At 48.8% G+C, this 24,065-nt stretch overlaps 1 protein-coding gene across 11 annotated transcripts in view; it reads left to right on the forward strand.

Moving 5' to 3' along the window:
• The window catches only part of BOC (BOC cell adhesion associated, oncogene regulated), a 118,663-nt gene that overhangs the window by 44,660 nt on the left and 49,938 nt on the right, over positions 1–24,065 (forward strand). For 7 of the 11 annotated variants that reach the window (XM_054504176.2, XM_064590335.1, XM_054504180.2 and 4 more), the window contains exons 1-2: positions 1,941–2,078; positions 6,127–6,215. The gene's annotated coding sequence lies outside the window, so the exon portion shown is untranslated. Of the gene's footprint in view, positions 1–1,585; positions 2,079–6,126; positions 6,216–24,065 lie in introns of those variants that run through there. The other 4 variants (XM_054504177.2, XM_045902878.3, XM_064590277.1 and 1 more) reach the window with 4 other exon arrangements.

The following is a 24,065-nucleotide window of genomic DNA, read 5'->3' on the forward strand; positions in this document are numbered from 1 at the left end:
ACAGTTCAAAGAGGGAGTTCATTGTCTTTTTCCCCTTGTTGAAGATGGATCATCCCTTTTTTCATTTTGCCCCAAGGACAGGCCCAAGAATCCAGGCACACGTTGTTGGAAGTACCAGATAAATCAATAAAAACCTGGCTGCCTGAATTACCAAATACAGGAAAAAAGAGGCAGTACAATGTATTGAATACAATATTTATGCTGCCCCTTTAAACATCTGTTGATTCAGATTCGATTAAAATCATATACTTAGTGTAAAGTATGTCCTTTTTACAGATGAGAAACTAAAGAAAACAAAATTGAGGCCCAGGGAGGTTAAGGTTATGGGACTTTCTCAAAGTCACACAGTGGCTTCCTGACTCCCAGGGCAGCTGTCCTGCCCCAGAGGGGAGGCAGCACCTTCATTCCCCCACTCTTGGTCTTCCTGACCAATTCCGAGGCAGCTTCCTTCCCACTTTGGCACAAATTTGAGGTTCACTTTGAACAAATGCGTTAACCTTTCTGGGGCTTCGTTTCCTCAGCGGCAATGTAAGGGCGTGGACTTGAATGACCCTTCACAATCTGTGTTTCATCCCTAAAGAATGAGAAGGGGACCCAGTTTGCCAGCCACTCAGTGTATGTTTAACTTCTCAATACCCTAGAAAAGTGTTTTTACAATTTGGCCCTAGGTCAGCAGCAGCAGCCTCACCTGAGAACTTACTAGAAATGCAAATTCTCAGGCCCACCCCAGACCCTACTGAATCAGAAAACTGGGGGCGGGGCCCAGCCATCTGTTTTTAGTAAGCCTCCAGGAGGTTCTGATGCCACTCAGGTTTGAGAACAGCTACTCTGAATCGTTTTCTGCCCAACACTAAAGGGAGGGCTTAACACACACGCACACACACGCGGAGGTAACTAACTTCTCTCTATGGCCACTATCCCTCCCTCTCCCTGCCCGCTCTCATCCTTTTCCTGCTTCTCCATCCCGGGATGATGAATGGAGGTCAGGGCAGGGCGCTGTCAACGCAGGACGCGGCAAACCCTCCCTCCCAAAACCACCGGGTGAGTCGGGGTAGGTGGTGTCGGGGCTTCCCCGAGACTGGTTTCCTCATCATTTTCTTGACAACCGCTGCCCCACTCTGGGGAGGGGGGACATTTAATAACAAAGTTTGCTTTTAATGCTTTAGCCAATAGTTTGCAGAATGAAGAAGAAAACTATTGAGAGAGGGGTGTCAGAAAAAGTCTTGGGGAGAAGTGACTGGGAGAGAGAAGAGGATAGCGTTGGAGAGCAAGGGTCTGCGGTGAAGCTAAAGAGAAAATGAGGGTTCAGGGGTGTTGGAGAAAGGCAGAGGGCACTGCTCGTGGTATGGGGAAAGAGAAGTCACGGAAAGAGGGCGGGACTGGAGCGCACCAGAAGGAAAATGGGCGTTAGGAGGAAAACTGAGTTTGGGGGACTTTTTTTTTTTTTTTTTTTTTTTTTCTTTTCCTCCAAGCTTCCTTTCCTGTCCAAGACTTTTGCTCTGCTCCATTTTGCTCCTCCCCCTCCTCCCCGCCTCCCCTGCTCCCCCTCCTCCTCCGCCTCGCGCGGTAATGGGAGGCTCCTAGGCAGGAGAAGCAAAAGGAGGAATTGTTTGCGAGTTCAGTCATCCAAAAAAGCTTCTTCCATATGGAGGGACCGGGTGCGCTGGGCGCGGCGTCCCCTGCCTTGTCCTCCTGCTGCCGCCGCCGCCGCGACCCCGGCTTCCTGCCGCAGAGACCCTGAGCCCCGGCCCGCCGGTGTCAGCAGCGGCGCGCGCGCACACGCACACTCACCCTTACACACACACGCACACGCGCGCACACACACACACACACACTCACGCCCGCCACAGCCGCACGCAGCCGCACGCGCCCGCACGCGCCCTCCCTCCCCGGCGGCAACTTCTCGGGCCGGGGCTCCTTTGTTGCTCCCGCGGCGGCCGCTCTCCCGTTTCGTTAGCCCCCGGGTGTCACCGTGCGGGTTGTGTGTCCGTACGGCGCGGTGCCGTGTGGCTCCCTCCGCGCCCACCGCGCCGGCCCTCGGGCCCGGCTCGCCCTTCCCAGGAGCCGCTGCACCAGAGGTGAGTCACGTCCCTGAAGTTTGTTTTCTTTTCACAAAAAGTTGTGTTTCTGCGTTGGGTTTGGGCGGGAGGGGGGGCGGGAGGCGGTCGCAGGCCGGGCGAAGCCGAGGGGCGCCGACGGCAGAATCCTGTCCGGGCGCTCGGCCCGCGGACTCCCGCGGGGGCTGCGGCCGGGGCGGGCGCGCCGGGCGCGGGGACGGAGAAGTTGGAGCGAGGCGGGCCGCGGGGTGCCGGGCCCGGGCCGCCGCCTCTGCTTCCCTGCGGCGCAGACTAGCCGGTCGTTCCCGGAAGCTTGTCGGGTGGAAGCGGGGCCCGGACCGGCCCCGAAACTTGCCCGGCAGCTTGACACCGGCGCTCCGGCTGCGTGCGCCGGGCGCGGGGAGAAGCCCGCAGCGGGTCGGCGGATCCCGAAACCGCCCAGCACCTTCGGCCTCTCCGGGGGAGGGGGCTTACCGTCCTGGCGTTTGAAGTGAGGGACCGAACGGACCGGGAGCGAAACAGCGCGCAGAAGAGCATCCCTGGCGGGGGGGTCTTCAAGGGGCGAGGCTGAAGTGGGGTGTCCAGAGGTGTCTGTGGCGTTGGGGCAGCGGCAGGAGGGAGTGTGTGAGTGTTGGTTCGCGCGCGCAGCATCCTCCTGGAGTTGTGTCCTTAGGGGTTTTGTTTGTGTGACTGTGAGAGGTGGGGAAATGAACCCCTGGAACAGGTGGGAAGGGGCTGTAGAGAGGGGCAAGGAGCCCAGGCAGAATTTTCTGCTGGACTTCTGAAGGCCTTGCTTAACTTTCAGGGTGCCAAATGTTAATTAGCTCTTCCAGGTGATAGGAGATTTTTGAGGGGGAAGGGGCGGCGGACTCGGAGGACTTAAAGGAGCCCTGGGGATTTGTTTGGGGGATGGGGGTGGCAGTGGCAGGGTGACTTGAAGGGTGGTTGTGTTCTTCCAGAGATGTGGCAGTAGAGCTAAGAATACCCAAACCACACACCAGCAATCCTAAACAGGCACTTTATGGGTGTGGTGGGGTATTCTGCCGCTCCCCCACCCCTTCTTAGCAAGTTCAGAAGAGTTCGAAGAAGTTTTTGACTCAGAGTTACCTCTTTAAGTGGACTGAGTGAAAAGTATACTTGGGTTTCAAGCCCTTGTGCCACCTCCAAGTACCCTGTACCCGACTCACCCTTGTCACCTAGTTCTTTGTTGTTCAGAACTTTGCAAACATTGAACATTGAATAAATGTAATTTTCAAAATTCTTGAGTGTGCAAGTGTTTTTGATTTATTCCACAACTGGGCCCTACACGGCTCTGCTCTGTGATGGTTTTTTCATCCCTCTGATTACAGCCAATAAATCAATCTCCATTTCCTCCTGGTCAGTGTGGACAATATTATAACACAGTCTTGTTGGACTGAGGTGGGGGCTGGGGCCCCTATACATCTGGGTGACCTAGTCTCTGAACTTCACTTAAGTGAATCTGAGGCAAGAGCTTGGCCGTTTTGAGGTGTGTAACAGGTTTCCCAGGAACGTTTCTGAGGTCTTATAAATGGCACTTTTTAATGGTCTCATAATTGAAACCCAGAAGGTTGCCATGGTAATCCTGAAGCACCTTGGGGTCAGTGGGACAGAGGCAGGGTGGAAACAGCAGTGGAGTTATGATTTTCTTGCCAGATGAGTTTTAGAGTGAGTTTATGTAAGAGGTAAAAATGAAAGAAGTTAAGAATTGCCTCATTGTGCCACTTGGCTGACACTGCCCCCCCCCCCCCTTTATTTCTCAGTTTGACTCTTCAGGAGCCTGGAGGCTGTCTATTCCTGTGAAATCTTGAGGATTGAGCTGTCAGGCACTGTCCCTTTCATCCTTTTTCAACAGATCTGAGAGGAGTAACATTGTAAGAGACATTTCCTCAGGAGAAATTGCCCAAGACACAGACATTGGCTTTACTCTGGACAGATTGCTAGAGGCCATGGTGGTTGGTCCCTTGACTGACCACAGCTAGGAGTGGGGTACAGAGGACCCGCTTAGCTGTGGATTGGTTGGCCAACTTGTGATAAGAGGGTGTTCCTTTCCATCCTCCAAATGGATTTGGAGATTTTCCTTTCTTTGAAGTGCTCTTTCAAGTGTTTGGGCTCCCAGCTCTCTTCTGCAACTTATCTATGATTTCCATTCCCTAAGAAGGAGTAGGGGATTTTACTCCTTAAATAATTCAGTTGACTTCCCCAGGGACCCCCAGGGCTTAAGCAAGAAGAGCAAGAATTGAGTCTGGTCACAGTATGCCACAAGACCTTGGGGGGTCTGGATTCAGACTTCAGCAAAGTCACTGATGGGGTTAATGAATAAGGGGTTTTCTCTCTGTCTTTCAAACAAGTGGGAAGAAGCTGAAGAAGACCCATATGCTCCAGTTAATTGATGTCCAGTACTTTCTGGCCTCTTGAGTAAGGAAGTATTAACCTGGCACCAAAAGATATTATACATTTGGAGTCTGCTTTCTGGGGAAATAAGAGAAAGAGGAAGGGAGTGGAAATTGGGGAAGCAGAGGAAATAAAGTGATTTGTTACATTAAAAAAATCTCTTTACCTTATCATTTAGAACTTCTTGTCATATCCATACTTCAATTTAGCAAACATTTCTAGTACATCAGACCCTGGACTGGGAGCTTTCTTGCCCCAGGAGAAGAAGCTTTCTTAGTTAAAGGATGGTTTTCCAAACTAACCCCCCCCCAATTTTTATTTATTGCACAAGCATCTACTAATAATTAAAAAATGTTCTTTTAAATGACCCGCATTCCCATAGTATAACACAACTTGGTTTTGTTCCTCCATGCGCATACGTACTTTTCACAGTTGTGATAAAAGTATAGACATTTTTGTAGTCAACAGTGAAGCATCTAGAGATTTTTGTCCAAAGACTCACAGGGAACAGATGTGTCCAACCTACTTCACTATTGGTGGGAACAACCTAAGTCCTAAGAGTGCTCCCACATGGAGCCTTCACATGTCATATGTTCATCATTCATGAGACTGAATCAAATATTTGGGGCCTGGTGGGGGGCGGGGGGAGAGTGGAATGGAAGTGGGTGTTTTTAATCTAGAAATCCATGTTTACAAAAAGCCTCCCTAAATAGGGTTTTTGCCTCCTTGGAGCCCTCAGGGTTGGTATGGGTAGGCAAGGGGAGGAGCAAGGGGAGAAGTCAGGTTTAGAGGCTCCATCTCCAGTGGCACTGCGGTGGGGTTTAGGGAACTTGGGTTGAAGCCCTGGCTCTTCTGAGGACTCCATTCACACTGACTCAAACCACTGAACTAACTCATCGATGCTTGCTTGCATCTCCACCGCCACTGTGTTTGCCATCCTCTCCAAGCTTGCCCCTTCGTTCCCTTTGCTTTTCTTCTTCTTCCATCTATACCATCTTTTCCATGCCTGCTGCCACCGTGCTTCTTCACACCCTTGACAATTGTTGCCGACGCATGGCTAGACTTCCCACTGGCTCCCTGTCATCACCCCACCCATCCTCCATCAGTCCCATAAACAAGTCACCACCCAACTTGAAACAGTCTAAGTTTACAACCCTCTCACATGTGGCTCTGTCCCACCTCATGATACTATTCCTGCAGTCGGAGCCTTCTGCTCCAGCCTGAACCTGTCTAGTAGCAGACCCTTGATTTTTGCTGGGCTCATTCCTTGCTTGCTGCCTTAACACCCCAAACCCCTTTCCTATAAGCCTACCTTACTTTGTATGAGACCCACTAATAATGTGTTCCTGAGAGATACTTGAATATTGATGAAAATGGGCTGCTGGTTGCAGAGGTAATGGTTTTATTAAGATCAGACTTTTTTCAGTGTAATCATTGTCCTTAATCCATGGTTCATTTCATTTCTACAGGGGACCAGGTAATTGAAGATTTAAGGAAGCCTAGGATCTTAGAAAAACTGCTTTTTCTGTTTTCTTATTTATAAAATGGATTAATAAGGAATTACTAGGGTTTATAGCAATGCACCTTATAAAAAGCCAGTACTTTGGAACTGTTTGTTTTGTTGTTCAAAAGATAAGACACTTCTCTTTTTCCCCAGTCCCAGCACAAACTTCCTGGAACCCATGACCCATGAAGTCTTGTCAGCACTTACACCATCTGAGGGTAGCAGCAACGAAGTAGAAGCAGGTGAGGTTTTCTGCCCACAGTCTAATACCTCTGGCCTATTGGGTCAGTCATTTTTTTTCATGTTTTGTGTTGCCTCTTGAGGACAGAGTGTTTCTCATCCTTTGGCATTGGAAGGGTCTGGCTCTGAGTGGCATCTGGACCAGACAGATTGGTTCTAGTTCAGTTCAGACACTCTTTTAGTCAGAGCTGGTGGTGACCTCTTTCCCTTGGGCTGGCTGTTTGAACCCTCCTTTCCTTCAAGAAAATCTGTTCAACATGTTGGATACAAACCATTTACTATGGGATTTGGAGTCTGAGGCTGCTGTAGAGAAGTCCTACTTAGGTTTGGGTGAGGAAAGCCCTGTGTTTATGTCTCTGTCAGTGGTATTACGGCGAATGCCTTGTGATCTGCTATCCTGGGCAGTGTTTATCTCACAAAACCCAGAGGGATTCTGTGTCATCCCAACTTTTGAAATAAAGTTGGGAAATAATTTCTCCTTTCCTAATGGTGAATTTGGCCTTATCTTCAAAGAAGGCCTTTGATGTTTGGGACAGGATTATTGGGCAGTAAGAGAAAATCATAGGAGACAGATCGTACAGTCAGCCTCATTTGGTTGCCAGAGAAAATGTTGAGGAAAGTCTCAACTAGTTCTCCTGGTAAGTAACAGGAAAGTACATAACATGGCCTGGGTAAGTAGGGTTGAATAAAAAAAAATAACTCAAAAGGAGCTGAGCAGCAGAAAGTATGGCAAAGGAATGTTTATTCTTCTCTAAAATGAGTTTGGACAGCATTGGACAAGATGAGGGTGATGATGTATGTGTAGGCTGGAGCCTTCATCCTTTCGACAAACTTTTATTGGGCACTTGCTGTATGCCTGAGATCAATACCAGAGCCCACACCATCCAGAATTGCATTACTGAAGGGAAGGGAACACTGCAGTACAAACTGTGGTGTTCAAGTACTTGGACAGGGCCAACCAAGAAAGGCTTCTTGAGGGAGGAGAGTCAGTATCTCAGACTAAGTCTTAAAGCATAGGTGGGACTGGCAGGGCTGAACTGTTCTTTGACTTCTGCCTGTACGTGGTCATGATTTGCTCCCTGAAAATTTACTTTTCTTCAGCAGATGATAGGCTCAAGTATTCTTGGAACAGGAGATTGCAAGTTCAGAGTACTTTTGTTAATTTTAGGAAAGTTAAAAACTGGAAGTTCTGCATTGAATACAGAATCTCAGAAATTTGAGTCTTAGACAGGATTCTAAAACTAGTTACTGAATAGCTGTCAGTGGGGTCCAGGGGTGGGGAGGAGAAATGTGTGATTTTTTTCTTCTTTCTCATCCATGTCAGATTTCAGCTGAGAATTTTAGAAACAACATGCCTGAATTCAGCTTTTTACCTTTCAGTTTCATTTGCCCTTTGTTCTCCATGTGCATCAGGTTTGCTAACTCTGAAATCCTTTCCAGAGTAGCCAATGAGGGGACATTTATTTTAGGGACAAATAAAAGTCGCTGGGCTCTCCACTTGCCCAGGAACCTCCTTGGCTGCTGAGAGGTAACTATCACACAGGATGGGAGCTATAGGTAAGAGGAAGAGGGCCTGCGGAGCTGGCTGACTTTGGAGGCCCCCCCACCAAGCAGGGCTGGAATTGGACTCTGGAATAGAGCGTTCCCCTACCTCCCCTGGCCCTGCCAATATTTTTCCAGAGTAGTCCCAGCCGGGTGCCTTTACTAGTCTGAGTTTACCTAACATTACAATCACAGCAAGTTTATTAGGTATGGGTCACAGTTAATTGGAGAGGAAAATTGGGGGGTTCTGGCTTTATTACTTTTCTATGAAAGCAGAGGCTGCTCTTAATTATTTCACAGATCATCCCTGCCACTTGACTCTCTTTCTGCCCTTAATGACTATCATCCCACAGTGGTGTTATGCTAGCTCTTCCTTTTTATGTACCTGTGTCCGCGTGAGGGGGATTTCATAATGCAGTCAGTCAGCACAGTGAGTCCACAGAAAGCAATGGAAATTCATGGCTGTTTACCTCTGTCATTATGAATGGGAGTTTTGTAGTGAACAAGTTACATAAAAATCTACTGTGTTATAGCCAAGAGTTAGATTCTAATGACTCTTCCAATGTACAGGCCTTCCAAGCACTCACCTGCCACCCTTCCTTGACATCACTCAGGGTCTGCCATCGTGAAGGCTGTGTCTGCTCCAGGTGAAAGCCCCACGGTCAGGTGCTTTTCATTCTCTAGCCTTGTGTTGCAGGGATGGAGGCTGGGTGGTTAGGCCCGGCTCTTGCCTGTCTGAACTGTGGCAGCTTGCCAGCGAGTTTCACTGGGTGGTCTTTGACAATGGGAGAGAGGAGGGGTGGGGGAGCTCAGCTCTCCTGCCCAAAGGGGAACAAGAAGGTTGGCAGCCAATCCCCTGTCACTGAAACACCACAAAGGTCTTGAGCCCTGGTGAAAAAAAAAAAAAATGGAAAGGTTGCTGAGGGTGGTATTGTGAAGGGGTTCATTTTTGTTCCCCCAATTTTATAGACAGAGCCTTGTGTTTACGTGGCGAGGCTCCCTCAAGAGGGTAAGCACACAGGAGGGGCAGGTACTCTTCATCATGGGAGGGGAGAATTACTCTTCTCACCCCATCACTCAGGGAATCAGCTGTGGACCTGAAGGGCAGGCTGAGGTCCAGAAAACCTGGTGCCAACGAGGCAGCCCCCCTGCCTCTTCTGTCCTTCTGGTGATGTGCAGAATGATAGCTGCCATTTAATGAGCACCGACTGTGTGCTGGGTCCTGTGCTAAAGCCTACAGGTATTACCCTGCACCCCCCACGTGCCCCTCCATAGTCCTGTGGAGACGGGCAGTATGATCCTGTTCTGCAGATAAGGGGCCAAAGCTTAAAGAATTGTAGTGACTTGTCCTGCCCTCACAGCTGCTAAGTGGCAGAGCCAAGATTTCATCGAAAGACTGCTGACTGCAAAACTCAGGCTTTGCAGGAAGAAAATACCCAGACAATCCCTCCCACTAAGAAGAGTCCTCTTGGCTTGGGGTGGGGGAAGTGGCGGGGAGGACTGTTTCTTTTGCAACTAACAAGTGTACGGGGCCGGTGGGGGCCTTGATGAGACTTGCCTTAAGAGACATGCGCTCACAACTGGGACCACAGCTGGAAGGCTTTGGCCGGCGCAGCAGCCGCAGAGGGAAGCCAGGCTGTGTGGCACAGCATGTGTCAGGCTTTGCAGACAGTTCTGAAAGCCGCCTCCTCCTGGGTCTCATCTCAGAACATGTCTCCTGCCTCTCCCATCTCTGGCACCCCCGTCCCCACCCCCGGACATCGTCTGAATTGGCTGGCTGAGTCTCTGCGTCCACCATAGATGCCGGCTGAATCCACTTGCTCTTCAGGTTTCTGCAAGTCTGATCAAGCAGGTCCTCTGTGCCCTCAGTGGGGAGAGGGGGAGAAGGTGCTTGGCCCAGCAGATACTTTTCCTGGTCAGGAGAAGTGGCAGCTTGCACAGAAAAATAGCCTGGGGAAGGAGGTAAGAGCTTTGACAGACAGGTAACTGCCAGGAGACGGTACCTCGCAGGCAGATACTCACAGGACAGCCCGCAGGAAGAATTCTACAGGCAGTTACCTGCAGGAGAGCTCAACAGACCTCTCCCTCCTGGCTGAGGGCAGTGGTGGAGGCTTGGCTGTGGAGGACTCAGAGCTGCCCTTAGTTCCGTGTCTTTCTGTGGCAAACGTGGACAGCCTGAAGCCAGGGGGTTCTGCTTTGCAGCGAGGAACAACACAGGACACTTGGGCTTAAGAAACAATTATGTGACCAACTAGTTGGGTAACTGAGAGGAGTCACAGAAACTCTCTGGGCCTTTATTTCCCCCTCCCCACAAAGCTGCCTTTCAGAGCACTAGTAGGATGCAGAGAGCTAGCACAGGAGAACGCTTCTGATTTGGACTGTTTCTGCTCTCATCAGAAACCCAAGTCCTCTGGCATCTGTGCTCGCCCAGGATGAGTGAGGAGATAATAAGACCTGCTAGGGAACTGGCCAGAGGTCAGAGCATGGCCATATGGGCTGCATCTGCTTCCGCAGTTGTGTCTCTGGTTTCTGAGGGCAGGGGCCTGGACTAGAGGCACTTCATCCTATTGCCAGAAACCCTTCCTGAGCTCCGGACAAGCTGTCTTTCTCCCTCTTGCAGGAAGAGGCAGTGGGGGTGTCTCCAGGTCTGGCGGGAGTTGGGGGAGGAAAAGATCTCATGGCGAGGGGATCCTGGTTAACATTCTTCCTGAGGGAGGGAAGAACAGAGGAGTCTGGGGGAGTGTCTGGAGTGACCCCTCTGAGAGGACAGAGTCTGGGGTGAATCTTACTAGAAAGTTGTTCAGGAGGAAACAGTATTTCGAGGGCCACTCGCAAGTTGGAGATCGTGTGGCATCCTGGTGAAGTGCGGACTTTGGATCCAGAAAGGCCTGGATTTGCATCATGGCCTTGCCAGTGCCTAGGTATATGACCCTGGGCTAGTTACCTGGACTCTGAAATCCCAATTTCTTAAGGTTGTTGTAAAGAGAAGCAAGAAATGGCATATAATGCATTTATGAAGCACATGGTGTGCATTCAGGAGAAGGCGGCTGTTGGGAGGAAAGGAAAGAGGAGTAGCGGGAAGTGAGGGTTACTGATGGATTGGACAGCTGGAAGGAGGAATAGGGGGAAGGCTGTGCCGATGGGACCCCCACTGCTCAAGGCTCTGCAGGGATAAAGGAGTGAGCAGATGGGGACAGAGAGGAGCCCACAGTGGGACAAAGCCCTGCCCAGTGCACCCTCAGGTGTCCTCAGACCTGGTCAGTAGGAAGAGAATTCCCACCCAGCCTCCTCCTCTGCTTCTTCCCAGTTCAGCATCTTCCATTCTGCCTGTGAGGCCGGAAACCTTGGCGTCAGGTTTGATTCTGTTCTTTCTCTCACACTCCACTTTAAATTGACAAATAATATTGGCTTTACCTTTAAAATACATCCAGAATCCTGCAACTTCTTACCATCCGGGTCTTCCACCGCTTCTTCCCTGGACTATGGGACTATCGCAGTAGCTTCCTCAGGGTTCTGCCTGCTTCCGCCCCCACTCTCCTGACCTCCCTGCCCTTAAGTCTGTCCACATTGAGAAGCCAGTTTCAGCTTCCAACGGAGAAGCCAGAGGAGGTCACTTCTCTGCTCAGAACTCTCCAGGGGGTCCTGTTTAATTCAGAGAAAATTCTAAAGCCTTCAGTGCCCTCAGCCCCACCCCTTTCAGCTCTGCCTTCACCTCCCCCCTCCCCTTGGCCTCCTTGCTGCTCCTGCAACTCAGCTAGCTGAGTGACTTCTTTGCCTTCCTTAACTAACCTGAACCTAGCTGCCCTTTATTAATTCGTCATTCTCTCTCCCTTCAGCCTAATTTATTTTCCCTCGGTTATCACCTGCTGACAGGTATCCATTTGTCCATTTGCTTGCTGCCTGCTTCTCCTCCAGAATGAAAGATCCATGAGACCAGGGACTTTTTTTTTTTCTCACTGTCTTTCCTGTGCCTCGATTAGAATCTAATATGTAACTGGTGTTCATTCTTACCCCCACTAGTCTGCAGGGCTTTTCTGAACTTCAAAAGAGGTGTGATATGAGTTTCCAACAAAATCAAATAATTACATATGAATTTATAGAAGAAAAATGCGTTCTGGGTATATGTATATGGGAGTACGTGGGAGAGTGGTGCAGAGAATTCTAATAATATTCGAGTGTCTGGTTCAGAAATGCCGGGGAGCTGTGTCCTAGGCCACGACAGACTAGCCCAGTTCTTCCTTCTTCCTCAAGATGACTGACTCAGGATGGTCCATGGGTGTGCCCGCTGTCCCACCTGTAAGGGCGGCATAAGAGCAGATGCCTGCTCCGGCCCGCCCTTGTCACTCATGTCAGAGGGATTTATGGAGCGTGTACTTTATGCCCAGCACGTGCTAAGCCTGGCTAGGCACCTTCTCTCATTCCACCGAGTCCCACAGTCTAGTTGTTCACCTGGGATTGCCTCAGTGTGCCTCAGCTATCCATTTTGCTGCTCCCTTCGGGTATCACAGTGACCCGAGTTGAATTGGAGCTCTGTTGAATCGAGTTTGGAACCACAAGCCGGGGACATGAGGAACGTGATGCATTCTAGAATAGTTCAGTTCCCCCCACACATGAGGGCCGGGGGGGGGGGGGGGCGGTGTCAGGCCCCATGCTAGGCACGCAGGCCACAGAGATGGTCTCTGCTGCTGGAGAGCTGACAGCTGTGTACAAGGGATAGCATGATTGGATGTGTGCCCAGAGGGGGACAGATCTGACTTCAAATTGCCTCTCAGTCACTTCTGACTTGCTTCTAGATTTAGAAGCCGAGGAAGAATAAAAATAGGGCCAAAGATCCCAGGAGGTCTTGTGCTGACAACAAATGTGCCTGAGAAATTATACTACCAAGATCCCAGACCCGACATCTATAGCATCTCAGGAAGCTGAAGGCCTGAGCTTCCTCCTTCAGTTTTTTTTTTTTTTCACTCTTAAAAATGAATAGCTTTTTTTTCTTGCAATTTTCAGTTAACAGAAAAAAATTAAGTAAAAAATACAGAGTTGCCACATACCCCTGACCCCAGGCCTGTTCTACCCTAGTATTCAGATGTTGGTGCAGTACGTTTGTTACAGTTGTATAGTTGATAAGCCAATATAGATACGTTGTTATTAACTAAAGCACGTGGTTTACATTGACTATCTGTATTAAACACTCTATGGGTTTTGACAAATGCATAATAACAACTATTCGCCATTGCAGTACCATACAGAATAATGGCTTCACTGCCTTAAAATTCCCTATGCTCCACTTACTAGGCCCGCTCTCTTTCCGTCCCCCAATCCCTGGCAACCAGTGCTCTTTATTACTGTCTTCATAGTTTTGTCTTTGCCAGACTGTCCTATAGTTGGAACCACACAGTATATAGTGTTTCCAGGTTGGCTTCTTTTACTTGGCAGTCTCCTCCGGTTTTAAACACGGCCTTCTGTCCCCATCGCCTCCCCTTCCCCCACATGCACACATCCATCTGGGATAAAAGCCCTGTGCTGAGACCCACTTGACCAGAGCCCACGAGTCCCATTCCTTCATCGTCTCCCAGTGAACATGCCTGGCCCCGGTGCTACCGGAGTTTAGCCCAGGCTGGTGAACTGTCAGGAGCTGCCTGTGTTTTGGTTCCACATCTGGAGGTATCAGCTGTGCAGACCTTCCCATCCCATTCCTAAACAGAGATAGGAGGAGCACATGGGGCTGTTTGTCTTCCTCCTCAGTAGTTTGTTTTTCTTGCTTTGGAACCGGAGGAGGAGGGTGGGGAAGTGAGCTTCCCCCAGGCAGGCAGCACTCCTTCACACCCACATCCACTGGCCAGCCACATGTCCCCCAGCCTCTGCAGTCACTGCTGTCAGCCCTGTCCAGGTCCCGGTGGCGTCTGCGCTGAGCCTGGAGAGAGCACTGAGGCCTGTTTTGTGGTCATTTGGGAGGAAGACCAATAGGGAACAGAAAGACTGAGAACATTTTCCCTGCCCAGAAGGGCTTCTTTCCTCAGTCAGCCTTGTGAGCCAGGATTCCTTGGGAGCTGGAGGCAGGCACCTCAGTATCCAGTGCACTCACCAGTCACTCCAAACAGGGAGGCCCTCTGGGGGAGTAAGTGCCATGATGATGGATGTTCTAAGGGAAGCGGGAGGAGGGAGCTCCTCAGACCTAGGCCCCAGCTAGGGGAAGGAAAGTGCATGTTAATGGGTCCTGTGGGTCATTCGGTTGAATGAGGCTCAGAAGTTCCAGGGGCTGAGGAAAGGGGGTGTGCAAGGTGCAGAGAGTTACAGTCCTGGGGAACAGGGACTGAAATTTAGACCCCAGGTTCCATTGCTTCCTGTTTGGAATAAACACAGAGCTCAGGCCAGCTGGTACCTTTGTACTCTGAAGGACGCCAGCCAGGTGTGTCGGAGTTCAGTGTGAAGGAGGACAAAGACTCTGGCCCCCTTGGAAAGTCAGCTTTTGGACAATGGAAACTCTATGCTGATGGTCCAAGTCCATACCGCCTTCTCCTCCGGTTTTTCTTCTTCATCCAGTCCACCATCCAAGCTGTATCCTGATCAGTGACTCACTAAAGGGCCCCAGGTCACCATACATTGGCTCTGCCTAGTTGTCCCCAGTGCAAGTGGAGATAAATAGTACTTGTCCCAGGTTTGCCACTAAAATTGTGAGCACTATTGCAATGGAATGTTTAAAGTTCTTCAAGCTCTCTATGGGCAGGTTGTCCTTGACTTTGTGGTTAGTTATGGAATCAGGGTGTAGCCTCCTCGCCTCTTGTCTTCCTGAGTCTAATTTTAGAGCCTAGGAGGCTGTGGCAGTAATTACTGACACTCAACACAGGGGAAGCCTTGGCCCTTGCCTCGGTTTGCCCAAAGAAGCAGACAACAGAAAACTGCTGAGCTGTGTGAGTGTGGGCCCCATGTTCCTTACCAAATCCAGCCTTTACCCCTGTCTCCCTCCTAACATTCCATGCCCACAGGAGATACAGTGAGAGTCCTGAGAGAGAATCCCAGGCCAGCTCCTGTAGGTACATGCCAGGTAGCGTGTGCCTAGGAGCAGGGGCACTTTTTCCGAACCGAGAGATAAATACATGATCTGACAAAGCATTTGGGCTTGGTTTTTTTTCTCCTGATTGGTGTGTGGAAGAAATCTCAGGAAGGCTGATTTTATAAATAGCCTTTATATTTACTAAAATATAAATTTATAAATGTAACACATTTTAAAAAAAATCACCTTTAGCATAGAGAATGGCATTCTGTGGGGATCATGCCAGGACCTCCCAAGATGTGGTTGCCTGTTAGTATGGGATGCTCAGGGAGGCACAGCACAGGCCTTGTTCGATTTGGGGAGCTTCAGCAAGTGTTGGTAGAAGGAAGTCTCTGGTGCAGTCTGGGTCTTCTCTAGTACTTTCCAGAACAATATGCAGAAATCAGGGCAGGGTCCCAATTCCACCCACTGCCACTCTACTCCCCTCTTTAGAAAAAGCCAGCCTCCATGGTAGCGGAACAAGGAAGCTCCTTATTAACTAAGGTCTATCTGCTTTCAAAGTCAGAAAGTAAAGAGGAAGAGCATACCCAATTAAGATGGACTCCTAGGTGGGCAGAACTAATTTTCCCTACACGGGAAATTAACAAAAATACCAGTACCTTGGTCTGCATGGGGGGAAAAGCAGAGAGACCTGTTTCTTTGCATCTCAGCCAAGATGGGGTGTGTTTCCCTGCCCAAGGATGGGGATTTTGACCTGTCTCCCTAGTGTGAAGAATGCCACCCTTTGAGACTCATGATACCCGCAGACTGCCTCTCTTGAGTCACTTACAGCAGAGGCCCCCAAACATGTTAAAACCATCAAATGGTGGCCTTCCAGCTGATCACTGAACAGATTATTGAGCACTGTGCCTGCTGCCCACAAGACACTTCCAGCCTGGATTATGAGTATCTCTGAAATCGAAACCAGAGGTTGTTTCATGTTGAATTGCATCATCCTCATTCTCTCATTAGAGAAGTGCTTGGTCCGAGTAGGTGCTAGATGCTCACCATTATCATCATCATCATCATCATCATCATTATTACGTCGGTTTGAGATAAATTGCCGACTTAGAATTCTTTCCTAAGCCAATATTCTTGGCACATTTGGCTATTTAAAAAGAGTTTTGTCGGGCGCCTGGGTGGCTTAGATGGTTAAGCGTCTGCCTTCGGCTCAGGTCATGATCCCAGGGTCCTGGGATCGAGTCCCGCATCAGGCTCCCTGCTCCTTGGGAGCCTGCTTCTCCCTCTGCCTCTCTCTCTCTGTCTCTGTCTCTCATGAATAAATAAATAAAATCTTAAAAAAAAAAAAAAAAGAGTTTTGTCAATTATGGTATGTTGGGAATTTTATAGTAGAGACATGGAGGCCCAGAGAAAAGTGATAGATTTAGAAGTCCAAGCCAGTTTTCTTGATGGTCTTTCACCTGGGCCTCAAGGCCTCTGCACTTGGTTAGTTCTGCAGCCAGAGAAGTTTGGGGTATGTTGGTGGTGAGATATGCTCAGGGTCCTGGGGAAGGCCCATCCCGGACAGAGAAACCCCAGAAAGGAAACAGAGGGTGTGGGGTGCAGCCAACTAGCTGTGGGTCCCTGCACCAGAGGGCTAGGGGGATAGGCTCTGTAGGTCTCCTCTGGCTATGGCCAGCAGTCCCCTTTCAGAGATGGGGCTGCCTCTTTGGCCCAGTACCGGGGAGCCTTTCAAGGTCAAAGAGAACACATCTTCCCCACCAGAACCTGGGCACTCACCGAAACTTGCTTTTGAAAATGCTGTTTGGCTTGACTGAGAGGACATTGGGTACGTGGGTGGGTGGGTGGGTGGGTGGTATTGGGGTTTTCCTGGAAGTTAGTGTGGGATTGGGAAGGTTTGAGATGTTCTAGTTATCCTTTGAAAAAAACAAGTTTTATTATTATTTGTTTATTTAAAAACTCTAACACAGAGAAGCAGAAAGAATAGTATCATGAACAAACGTAGTAATTGGAAGGGGTACGTGCACCCCAATGTTTATAGCAGCAATGTCCACAATAGCCAAACTATGGAAAGAGCCAAGATGTCCATCAACAGATGAATGGATAAAGAAGATGTGGTATATATATACAATGGAATATTATGCAGCCATCAAAAAAATGAAATCTTGCCCTTTGCAACGACGTGGATGGAACTAGAGGGTATTATGCTAAGTGAAATAAGTCAATAAGAGAAAGGCAGGTATCATATGATCTCACTGATATGAGGAATTTGAGAAAAAAGACAGAGGATCATAGAGGAAGGGAAGAAAAAATGAAACAAGATGAAACCAGAGAGGGAGACAAACCATAAGAGACTCTTAATCTCAGGAAACAAAACTGAGGGCTGCTGGAGTGGTGGGGGGTGGGAGGGATGGGGTGGCTGGGTGATGGACACTGGGGAGGGTATGTGCTATGGTGAGAGCTGTGAATTGTATAAGACTGACGAATCACAGACCTGTACCTCTGAAACAAGATAGTAGGAAGGGAAAAATGAAGGGAAGGAAATCGGAGGGGGAGACGAACCATGAGAGACTATGGAATCTGAGAAACAAACTGAGGGTTCTAGAGGGGAGGGGGGTGGGGGGATGGGTTATCCCGGTGATGGGTATTAAGGAGGGCACGTACTGAATGGAGCATGGAGTGTTACACGCAAACAATGAATCATGGATCACTACATCAAAAACTAATGATGTAATGTATGGTGACTAATATAACATAATAAAATTTAAAAAAAATAAAATTAAAAAAAAGAATAGTATCATGAACCCCATTTACCCATCACCCAGATTCAACAGTTATCAGGACAAAGGGTTTTTTGTTTTGTTTTGTTTTGTTTTTTAATATTGGTTTGTTTTCGTTAGTATCTGTGTGCCAGATGGGACAAGGATGGATGCCACAAGGTTGCTCTTTCCAAAAGACGTGTGTGATCCAGTTTCCCCGCCCTCCTCACAGCGGCATAGAGACGAAAGAACACCAGCCTGGGGCACTCGAGTTTGATTCCCAGTTGTTCCATGGTGCTCTGAGATGTTTCTGTGTTACTCCCTACCCGATGCTGAGCTCTTAGAGAAAGCCTGAACTCTGTCTTTGGATTCTGAAGACCTGGTATTGAATGGGTGTTCAATAAGCATTGATTGACTTGTAAGGCAAGTGATTGCATGAGACAGGGTGGGTTCCATCTGGATAGGTGCAAGTCATATGAGTGCTTACTTAGTTCACCATTGGGGGAGCAGTTCACCCAAAGTGGGCAGATGGTGGGATTCATAGTTGGGTAGGGGGTGATTATCTGAACCCTGGGGGACCCTGAATGTGTAAAGGGTTGGCCTTCATCATTCTAGAGTGAAGGGGCTCCTGCTTTTGCCTAGAAAGAGGGAAAGAAGATTGTAGCAGCACGAGAGAACAGGAGAGAGCGGGACTGGGGCTGCTCTCCGCCTGGCCCCCAGAATCTGGAGCCTGCAGGCTGTGGGTGTGGCAGAGCAGGCTCTGAGAATGAGGCTCCAGCCCCAGACCCATTCCTCTGGGTGGCCACAGACAGCCCACAGGCCGCCCGCACCACCAGGCCTGCGTGTCATTCCAAGTGCTATTTTATTCACTCTGGCGTTGGCAGGGAACAGGGCCCCTTCGAGTGTGGGGGAGGGGGTCCACTTCCAGCCCTTGCAGTGCTGGGCAGCTCCGCTGCTCTGTGCCGCTCTGGGCAGGGCTGGGGACGTTAAAGGAGATGAAATGGGGTGTCGGAGGGGCATGAGGGCAGATGCTGCAAACACTTCCCCCTCAGCTCCGACCCTGGGTGTAGCCAGCAGGGGCCGCAGGCAGGGTAGGCCAAGGCCCGCGACAGACCCCGGCCAAAGCCTCCAAGCCCTGCCTTTCATCACTGACCTGCCCCGCCCCCTCGCTGCCTGGTCTTTTCCAGTTTAAACTTCCAGCCCTGTCCTCCGCTCCCATACACGCATGATGTGTGTGTTAGTGTTTTAATTTTTATTCTTGGCAGAAGTTAAGACACAAAATGGATTTGGAAGGAGATGAAACCAGTCTGGGTATATGTTGGGCAGCAGCAGCTTCATTCCTGGAGTGGGCGGGCCGTGGAGGGGGAGGGGTGGCGCGGGGACCAAGTCTCTCAGGCGAGGGTGGGAGCTGTCTCCTCCCCTGCTAGGGACCAAACTGAAAAAGGACCTCTCTGGGGAAGGCCTGAAGCCAGAGGCTAAGCCGTTAACCCTTTGGGACATCGAAAAGACCGTTCCAGTGGAACCAAAGCCCTCTGGTCCAGTATGGTTTTAAGTGGCTGTGGTGGGAGCCTGGCTGGTCAGCACCTGTTCCACTCCCTGGTGGCCTGTGAGCCCCTGGAGACTGTTTTGCCTTTGTTAAGGGACTTGTTGCTGCCATTTCAGGTTTTGATGTGCAAGCACGAAAATGTGCAAGTCTTCTGCTCGCAGGCCCCAGAAGTAGTGGTGATGGCCCCAGTCTGGCAAGGGTTACTGTGGCCCGAGGACCAGTTTGAACCTCCTTTTCTACGGTGGAGGCCATCTTGGCCCCCAGAGTAGGCGCTCTTTGCAATGGTGGCCTCCCCTTGGGTTTTTATTTCTCTGTGAAGAGGAGAAAACTAGGAATCTGAAAGTCCAGAAAATATTTGAGGAATTGTGAGAGAAGCTTTAAGAAAATGTTTTATTCTTTAAAATGTATTAAGATACTCAGTTTTTGGAATTGAAAAAAAAAGTTTTAGCTTTAAAAATTACACGAATTTCCTTAAAATAATTTAGTAGAGAACATTTTTATACAAAATTCCCCATTTCAGCCATGGCATCCAGTGTAACCGAGGCACTTCTGATAGACATTCTGAATCAAAATGGCCCCCAAATCCATGGCAGGGACACCCAGTGGTTCCCAACCTTGGCTGTACGTTACAGTTTCCAGGGAAGAGTTGTGAAATACTGCTGCCTTGGCCCCATCTCCAGAGCGGGTCTTATATTTGTCTGAGGAGCTGCCCAGGGATTGGGGTGTCTTGGTGTCCCCAGATGATTCTTCTGGGCAGCCGGAGTTGGCAATCTTCGGTCTAATGCTTGTGTAAGCACAGAAGGAAGATGAGAGAGGCCAGATTTAGAAGTGGAAGAATTTTATTGTCTCTCACTACATGCTGGTGCATATAACTTGGATCCAGACTCAAACCACTGCTGCCAACTTTTGGATGGGATTTGGGCACTCAGACCTCAGGACTGACTCTGAGTGCGGTTGGGGACAGCACATCTTTAGGAGTTGAATGCAGAGTGCACTGTGGAATCTGCCAAACCAATCCCTCCCAAAACATAGTAGCCAGTGCATGACTCCAACTCAGACTGACTTTGGTTTTTTCAGCCTTTCTCAGTTCCTTCTTTGGAAAACAGCTCATTGTGTATCTGCTTGAAATGACCAAGGACATCAAGACCAACAGTCGGGAAGCAGAAAAGCCGTGGCTTTCAAGTCTTTACTTGAGCAAAATGCTTAATCTCTCTGAGCCTCAATTGCTGCATCTGTAAAATGGGGATGACAATACCACCTACTTCATAGAGTTGCTTAGAGGTTAGACAAGATAATGCATGTACGTTGTCTCACACATAGTAACTCAACGGTCAAGTACTTTCCTTTGATTTATACCAAGATTGATTATTTCTTCTAATTCTAAAGATCTGCCTTAATCCCATATCTCAACAAAACCTGGTATGTTATATTTATTAAATCTCGATGACTTTTAATTACATTTACAAATCAGTTAAATTAAGAAATTTGTAATTTAGGGGGGGAAAAGACTCTTTAGATGTTAATATGCCCAGCATGATAATTTCAGCAAACTGACTTCTTGATGGATACTTTATACAATTTACTAAACAAAGTAATTTCAGATTTGTAAAGGTTAACAGAATATTAAATGTGTTTACATTTTTTTCCATAATACTTGTCCATATAGTATGGAAGCAGCAGATCCTGGAATTAGAGGAGGTGTTCCTTATAAGCCAAAGTTGTTGAATGTTAGAGAATGGACACAGATATCTCTTCAGATATGATAATGGGGCAAAGAGCAGTCTTTTTATGGCCCAACGGGTTGTTGGGAAATGAAGTCCTCAGGCCTATGGGAAGATAAAATAGCAGTGATGACATACTATTTGACATACTAGCCTTTTTTTTTCCCCCCAAATTTGTCTTTTTAATTACAAAAGTGATAACTACATAGCTAACCACTTTGAATATTTCTGAAGTATTTAATGTAAAAAGTACAAATCCCCTAATCTTCAGAGATAAATGATGTTAACATTTAAGTGTCTTATGGCCTCTGAATAGCTATATGCCACATATCATATGCAATTTTTTAAATTACAAAAATGGAATCATGCTGTTTTACAAGTTGCTTTTGGGATATTCTCCAGGAACCTCTTAGGCCAACATTTCCCAAAGTGTATTTGATGAAATTCTCCTCACTAATGGTACTCTGAGAAAAAAGAGTAGTGTGGTCACATAAGTCCAGGCCTGTGGTTTCGTAAGTCCAGGCCTGTGGTTAAGTAAGTTCAGACTTCAGTGCATACTCTAGCCTCCTCTTGGTGATTCACGGTGCCTAACAGCATATTAAAGGCTCTGAAAAGGCCTGCAGTAAAGGAACCTAATTAGTTTTTCTTAACATAGCATTTCCCTAAATTATTTTTGCCATCACATTTTTACAGCCCGTAGATTTTTAGAAGTGCCGTTTTAGGCATTCCTCACTAACCTCTCCTCCACCTATTTCCCTCTGCCATCTGTGGTGCACTCTTGTGGGGGTAGGCAGGAAGCAAAGAGCTCATCCCTTCACTTAACCAGCAAAGACTTCTCGTGCCCCTCCTGTGTGCCGAGCACTGTGATCACTGCCGGGGATATGAGAAGGAGCAAGCTAGCAGGCTCTCTGCCCTCGGAGACGTTGGGTTTCCCTCCCGCGCTGCGATGGTGTTCGTCATACCAGGATGGCTTGCACCTGGGAATGGCAGCGCTTCAGCAGGGGATCCTCTCTGCAGCTGTTGGAGGCCACGAACAGCAGGCTAGCGTTATCCCCAGCCCCGCTGTTCCTGACCCTTCACGATGCTCCTCCAATTCCCCACGCTTTGCTCCTGCTATAAATAGTGGTGCCTGACCCAGCTGGCGAGCCTCCGTGTGTTTGTTTTCTCTGCGTGTGCCAGGCCTGCACCGGGGCCACTGTGCTTTACAAGTTGGGGAGAACTGACGGGAGATGGGGTCGGGGGCTTCCAGCAGAAGGCAGGGACTGACAGACAGATGGGCTGGAGCATGCTTCAAGTCTCCAAATTGGTATTTATTTTAAGTTTTAGGCGGTTTAAAAAAGCTTTGTAATCGCGAAAGAGTGGGGGTGGGCTGCGGACTAAATGTGTATATTTGGGGGTCAGGGAGGTGAAGAAAGTGGGTTTGTATGAGGTCAGATGGGAAAGAAAGTAAACTGTCATGGTTCTAAAGCACACTCACCAGCTGGAGCTGACGATGTTTGCTGTGTGAGCAACACGTACGCACACACGTGTGTGGATGCGGGTCTGCCCTAGAGGTTGTGAATGCACATGCCCAGAGCGCGCAGATGGGGGTGTCTGGCGCCCGAGATACCAGCTCTTCTTAACCCTCTTGTTGAAATACTAGGGATAGATCTGCAACAATGATCAGACTAATGAAAGTATTCCTAAAAGTAACCCTAGGGGATTATTCAAATTTATTAAATTGCTGTCATGTATTGGGCAACTATTTTGTACCAGTCATTATGCTAGATGGTTTACTAATGTAATGTGTTTTTTCTTCAACATCCCTGTGTGCAATAGATTTTATTGTCCTACATCAAAGTGGTTCCTTCTAAGTTCAGAGTAAGGGTTTCTGGCTTACAGGAAGGTCTAGGAGAGACCTTGTTCGTGTCACAGTGCAGGCAGATGCCAGCCGAAGAGTGCTGGCTCCTGATCTCCTGTCTTGGCCCTGACTTCGGCAGTTTGGCCCCAAGGCTTAGCTTTTCATGTGAACGCTTCAGATTTTCTGCCAGCACACATGAGCCTGTTAGGAGTGGTGTGTGTGTTGGTGTTTGGGGATTGGGGCTGATTTTGCCCAGCATTTGCTTGAATCAGCCCTAGAACCACATAGACCGAGAAGCAGAAGCCTGATTGTCACTCATTCTGGGTCACAGAACCTGAGACCCGCTGCAAGTCCTGTGGTGGGTGTGGATATGGGCCTGATGCCATTGGTTGCTTAATCATCAGGAGGAAGGGGCACAGAAAATGATCGCAGGTGACAGCTCAGTTGGAGTTGGTGGTGATTGTCACCTAACAAAGTAAATCAAAGTCTTTTCAACCCCCAGAGCTTCCTAAATGCCCAGCTTCTAAGGAAAAGCTCCCTCCTTGGCTAGATGACGACAGTTCTTTCTGATCTTTGCCATGACCTTTCACCTTTGTGTCTCAGGTTGTTATTGGGTCACTCAACAGGCAGGTATTTGCTGAATACCTAGAACTGTTTTAGATGCTGATGACACCCTTGTGAATATCTTCACCATTCCTGATCCCTGAAGCCTTTGGTCCAGTAGCCAAGCAGACTGAAAATAGTGTGTTGGTACTTGCCCAGGAGAAGTGCGAGACTCTCTAGGGCAACAAGAGCTGGGTTCCCAACCACTGCCTGACACACAGCGGGTGCCAGGGACATGCCTTGAACAGAAGAGCATTTGCTCGGGTGCTACTTCTCCTCACATTTTCTTCCCCACCTCCTCCTTGGCAAGCCCACCCCCACCCACCTCATGCTTGGATGCTACAACAGGAAGGACCTGTGTCCTCCCTGCCTTCTCCACTGAATAAGAACCACATCCTGGTGGGAGATAGGAACAGGGATATCAGACACTCAAGCATCACCTTCCCCAATTCAAGCAAGCTCTGCTTTTGCAGCAAGAGCACCCTTGGCGGTTCATCAGAGCCAAACTCCAAGGACCAAATAGTCGGGCTTGGAAAAGATCTTGGAAGTAGGTCTTTACAGCTTAGCAAAGATTCGTTGAGTACCTACTATGTGTCCAGAAGAGAGACTTGTAAACAAGTTACGATACAGTGTGAGATGTGACAGTGACAAAGCTGAGGCTTAAGAGATCCTCATTGGCCTCCCTCTATTAGCTCTAAGCCTCTTTCTCACCTTAACTGATGTCCTTTGAGTTCTGGTACTATGCTGGGAATGAACATGGACCATAGAAAGGGGAACTCTTTTAGGACTCATGAAAGCGGCTACACTGGAGGACTGACCTTCTGTGCTGAGCAGGGCCTGGGAGAGAGAGAGC

This window comes from Mirounga angustirostris, unplaced genomic scaffold (genome assembly GCF_029215605.1).
Source record: "Mirounga angustirostris isolate CCGP_5_RB_7025 unplaced genomic scaffold, mMirAng1.0.hap1 SCAF_1, whole genome shotgun sequence".
Classification (NCBI taxonomy): domain Eukaryota; kingdom Metazoa; phylum Chordata; class Mammalia; order Carnivora; family Phocidae; genus Mirounga; species Mirounga angustirostris.